This window comes from Telopea speciosissima, chromosome 3 (genome assembly GCF_018873765.1).
Source record: "Telopea speciosissima isolate NSW1024214 ecotype Mountain lineage chromosome 3, Tspe_v1, whole genome shotgun sequence".
Classification (NCBI taxonomy): Eukaryota; Viridiplantae; Streptophyta; class Magnoliopsida; order Proteales; family Proteaceae; genus Telopea; species Telopea speciosissima.
The window spans coordinates 18,204,885-18,211,128 of NC_057918.1; positions in this window are offsets into that span (position 1 = coordinate 18,204,885).

Here is a 6,244-nt window from a genome sequence, read left to right on the forward strand (position 1 = left end):
TAAGTTTGTAAGACCACCAGAAAAATGATTTGTTAAGCTCTATCTCTCTTAAAAGAAAAAAAAGAAAGAAAGAAAAGGAAGGGTTATCCCCTATTCCCAATTTTTTGGTTTGTTGTTTGAGAATGATAAAGAAATTGGGAAAAAGATCTTTACATGGTGGTGTTTCCTATGTTCTCCAATGGGTGTGCATGCTTGGATATCTACTCAGGTGGCAAAGGGATCATCTCATGGTGCCCTAGTAGTGTCGATTCTCTTTTAGCCTTTAACGAACAATATTTCAAATTGGAATACATTGGGTTAGGACTTCAATCTGCCTTGTCCGGGTTAGAACTGACCAAACTTTCAATTTAGACAAGGAACTAAACCAAAATAGTAAAGGCCTAGATACAAGTCTTGAGGGCGGACATTTTGCATAAAAAAAAGTCAAAGCCTAAGACTATTGAGGTAATAATCACACATCGGCTGTGGGTGCTCCGACTATCACGTATAAGAGTCACAAAAGGCCACCCTACTTTGAACCAATTGGTTTTAAGATGGAAGTTTAATATGGTATCAGAGCGGATACTTTGGGCCTCCATCGATGGTGAGCCCTGCTCCAACCACAAAGACAGAGCCCAGAAGAGGCCTGCACGTAAAAGGGAGTATTGAGGTAATAATCACACATTGGCGTGGGTGTTCCAACTATCAAATATAAGAGCCACAAAAAGCCACCCCACTTTGAACCAATTGGTTTTAAGATGAAACCTTAATATATTATTAGAGTGGATACATTGGGCCTCCATCGATGGTGAGCCCTGTTCCACCCACGAAGACAGAGCCCAGAAGAGGCATGCACGTAAAGGAGAGTATTTAGGTAATAATCACACATCGACGTGGGTGCTCCGACTATCAAATATAAGAACCACAAAAGAACACCCCACTTTTAACCAATTGGTTTTAAGATGGAAGCTTAAAAAAGACCAACTCTAAACTCACCACTCCTAAGATTCAACATAAGGACCAATTGAATGTATCATAACTCTTTGTCAAAATATTGCCATCACTACTTGAATGTATCATAACCTTTCCCTATTCGTCAATTGGATTGAGGAGTCAAGTCTCATGCATTAGATAGCAGTTAGTCTCAAGAAGAAAGGGAAAAAAGCAATAACAACTAAAACTTGGCTTAGGGTCAAGAAGTCTCACTGTGATAGACCACTCTTTTCTAGTTGATGACAATGGACAAGTGGATATTACATTGTTGCAGTTTCTTGCTCAGAAGCTCAAGCAGCTTTCAAAGGGGAACCGTTCCTCATTTGGTAGTATTTTTCAAAGGGTTGTAATGCCTCCGAAGACATCGAGCATCTCTTCTTCAGTTGCAAGTTTCTCAAGGGAAGTTTGGATTGGAGTCCTGCAAAAGTGTTGGCCTTGTCCCATGCCTTTGCTTCCTTTTGAACGTGAATGGAGATGGATTCTCAAGAAATTCAAAGTTAACTCAATGTGTAATCTAGTGGTTAAGATGGCCTTTTGTGCCACTATCTATCATTAATGATGGGAAGGGAACAAGTGTAGATGTACGTCTTCTCGCACTTGGAACCAAATCCGGAGCTCCATTGACTTTAAGACTAAATCTAAAGTACAAAAGCCAGAATAAGTATTTATGAATCTACCCCCAAGATGCTATATAGAATCATCATCCATATTCCTCTTCCATGAGAGCTACAAGAAATTAAACAATAGCTACAAAAGATCGATCCTCATCTAAGGACCAGTTATTTCTAAGTTTGAAATTTTATATTTCCTTTCCCTTTAATTTGCTTTGCAATCAAATGAAGCCTACGTGGTTAATACAATGTTTTTATTTTGGTGCGCTATTTTCTGGGTGGGACACAGGGGCCACATCACGCACCCCAACTAATGAGAACACACACGATAGCACAAAAGGGGGCGGAATTTCCGTCATACATAGGGGCCATGGCGATCATTTTGGCCCCTGTTGTACTTGGGTGTGGCCCCTGCATCCCACACAGAAAACATTCTTCCTTTTATTTTTATTTTTTCTATCAAATTAAAATTTATTGTTGACTACTTTAGAAATATTTATGGGAGGTGGCAGATAACCATATTATACTTTTTAGGTTGAAGCTTCTTGCTTTCGAGACCTTTGTGAAAACTAAATCTATAGAGATTATAAATAATACTCATACCTTTGGGAAAGGTTTTACTTTTGCTAAAACAGATTCAAAAAAGATCTAAAGTAAGTGGAACTATATAAGTAAATAAATACAGATAAAATTTTAAGAAAATGTTTTACCTACTCTATTCTCACTTTACCCTTTCTTTTTTTTTTTTTGTTTTTTTTTGTTTAAAAAAAAAAAAACTTAATATCAATTAACTTCAGGCTGTTAAAAATTTACTAAAAATAAATTAGGGGTTTGAGTTTGACAACATTTCTGTATTTATTATCATCATCAAGAAATGAGGAGACTTGAAAGCTCACCTGCCTCTATAGGAAATAATTAAGAAAAGATTGTTTATTGGGAGAATGAGGCGTATAAGGGTGGAGAAAAGATAAAAGTCACAAAAAGACCCACCACCACAGCCCACCCCACCAATGGCATCATCACATTCATTCCCCCACTTCCAATATTAGTGGTTTTGCTTCAATGCCCTCCCAATCATTTGACGACACGTGTCAACCCAGGCTAGGTGAGCTACGTAAGAGTTGCATCAGCCATATGTGACTGGGGAACCCAAAGCTTAAGCATTTTGGTCATTAAGTGGAGAATCCTATGAATTCCCCCTCCCTCCCCCCATAATAACTTAGTTGACAAGTAAAATAAGGCAATAGTGTCTTTCAAAGTCCTTGTTGCTTTGTTACTCATCTTCAAACAGTTAAGGTTTCGCTTTGTTTATCTTTCTTGTTGTAGTCAGTGCTTCCTTTTTAAGTGTAGGTCCTGTAAGAAGCTTAATTAGATATTAGGAATATGTTAAATAAGAATTGAGATTAAAAGAGTGGTAGGTACCCTTTCCTTTGGGTTTAATTGCGTAATTAAGCAATATGAAAGTTCATTTGCCTCTATAGGAAATAATATTCATAGCTTTGGGAAAGGTGTGAAGGGAAAAAAAATAGTGGTAAAATTAGGATGGATTGATCATAGTTTGTGTAAACAAATCATCATCCATTAGGGTGTTACCTGAACGAAGATGAGATCGCAGTTGAAGAGTACTCGTACGGGTTTGGTTATAAGTTTCACGACCTCCAACGATCTTCTTCACGATCTTCAAATATCTTGTCAGGTTTCTCCACAAAGAAAAACTCCACACCATAATTCCACAGAAATAGATGGAATCCCACAAAGTACACAGTAATAACTTGGAAAACAAAACTGAGAGTGAGAGAGGAAGATTAAAATCTCAATAATGACATTTGTATTGGTGGTGACTTGATTATGTCTACATATAATCAGTCCCCACCTCCTCACAGTATCCCACTCTAAATAGGAAACACAATGAGGGAAGAGACCTAAAGAGTATAGGCCATCCCCTTAAGTGGCCAACCCAACTGGTCCAATTGGCTGCCCCATTGGTGGGCGCCAAACCCGAACCGGGTTAGGCCCAGGTTCGTTTAACAGTTTGAATTTATTCAAGTTCGGAGCTTGATTAAATGCATGTGTAGCCAAGTCTTCATTGTGATCTAGTGGTTGCGGGTTTGAGTCGAGAAACAGCTTCTCTACAAAGTTGGGGTAAGGCTGCATACATTCTAACCCTCCCACACCTCGTAGTGACAAGAGCCTCGTACACTGGATACACCCTTTTTTTAAGTAAATAAACATTACAATTTTAAGTCCTTCCACTGAATGGGAACCCCTAATGTTCTCCTCATTGCATAGAATTCAAATCTAATTCAGCTACATTCAATATTTGAGAGTAAGCTAGCTTAGACCTATAAATCAGTGATCACTGAATTCCTACTTGTGGGTGTGTCACCATCTAAGTTGAAATTTTGGTGGACTTATCATAGAATAAATGAAAGAATGTGACTCTTAATCTATCATTCATGTCCTCTGATTTCCACCCATTAGCACCTAATTGTCAATTAAAACATGGCTGCTCACTTGGACCTACTTACCTGCGGCAAGCTCCAAAGTGGGGTCTTGTCTTTGATCAAATCATTTCAATAATGGGCTGCAGCAAGAATAGAAGGAGTAAATGGTTGGTTCATGGCCATGGATCATATCATCAACAACTTAACCACTACCACTAGTATCATTGACTGGAAAATTAAGCACAATACACCAATGCCCTTACAAGTTTTCAAGCAAAGCTAATGAGCCCAAGTTGCCAAAAATATTTGTCTGTGGGCCATCACATTCACATTCAAGTTCTAGAGATGTTAAAATGAATCTGAAAAAGGATAGACTCTCCCCTGTTCACTGCTAAGTGGGCAACAACAAGTTGCATGGTATAGGAGGACACGGGTAAGGAGAAGAAGATGCTTTTATGATCATGAAAACTTTGAATTGTTTCGGATAACTTGGCATCTAATAAATATGTTAACACCTCTGTTACATCGGGAATGTGGAGGAAGAACAATGGTGTGTCCGGTGGGCCCATCTATCAGATAAAGATAAGAGAGAACAGAAGAAGATGTACGGACCATGAAGCTGGACTTCTTCCTTCTTCTTGTGCTAAGAGCAGTCAAAAAGTCTAAACCTTTTCAATTAAAAAACAAAAAAAATATGCCCATGAACGGAAGCTTTTTCTTGCCACAATAAGTAAAGCAAGTTGTTGCTTATTGGAATTTTATTCGGGTACTTTTTTTCTTTATTTTGTCTTAGGGAGGATGTTATGCACAAAGTGTTTGATTTAATCTTTTTCTGGTTTTGATGCTTCCACAGAATGCAGTATAACCTATATAACCTAGGAAGCTGAGGTACCCAAATACTTTGAATTTTCTGGCTGGCTGTACTGGCATGAATACCTCATTTTCTACCTTAATACGTGTGTGTGTGTAAGAGAGAGAGAGACACACACACCAAGTGATCCTTCATTTTGACATGTTTGATATATACCCTTAGGCTTTCCCATCTGGGTGTCTTGTATTCTAAGCCACTATGTTCTATACCATATTATCTAGACACTGAGAGCGTAGATTCTTAAATGGGTGACAAGTAACAATTTCTTTCCAAGTAAAGCTACAGGTACGCCTTATGGAGGAAGTAAAGGTCAGGTGAGCCTGAGGTGATGTGATGGGTTAAGAGGACACTGTGCCAGAAAGCAAAGACACAGAGACAGTAAGGTGTGTGATTGGCCTCTGAAAGTCAGAGTTTGTGTGCTCTATTGTTACGTTTTGCACAGCAAATACTTCGAATGTAGACTACAATGCCACATTGTCACAACACTATGCCTTTGACTCCTAGTGTGCTTTCTTCCTGACCAATTCCCACCCTAGGGTTTATAAACCTGGAATCGGGATCCTGATCAAATCGGATTTAATTGGCATCGATTCCGAATCAATGAAAATCAGTTAAGAACGGCCTAAACCCTAATATTTCCATACATGGATAGGAAATTGCAGAAAGGGGGGAGGGACCTTTATCCCCTGAGGTTTGCTAATCGATACAGTTGTGTGATTCCTCCCATAAGGGGCAGCTGAAATGACCATTCCACCTCCTAACCGAACACACTACCTAAGTGGGATCCACCCCACTTTTATTAGAGACACTAGAAAATCGTACCGGATAGGAAAACCACAGGTGATGAAAATTCAAGCGGGGGAGGGGTTCGGTATAAAAAATTATCTCCTGCAATTCTCTACCCAGTCCAATTCGCTACTGTCTGTAATAAGAGGGGGTTGGATCTCACACGAGCAGAGTGTTCAGGCAGAGAATTGCAGGGGATCATTGATTTGTGACACTGCCTATACAAGTGATAGTTATCTTATCAATCCTTGACACATTGGCGACCACCGATCAAAGGACGTAGAACTGGTGATGTTCTTTAAGCTTCTCCCTCTTCGGCGCCTGTTTCAGCAACAAATCTTGATCTATATCGTCAATCCCTCTGATCTTTGAGTCCCCAACATTGTTAAACCTTAACCTTGCCAAATTATGTAAAGCAAAATTATGCACCCTGAATAAATAGGTCTACCATCAAATGTAAAATAAGTGTGGAAGAAACACTGCCTATGACATTTTAAAGTGTCCTGTATTTCTATAGCAGAGCTGCTTATGAATCAAGCAGAGAAACAACACCATCTGTA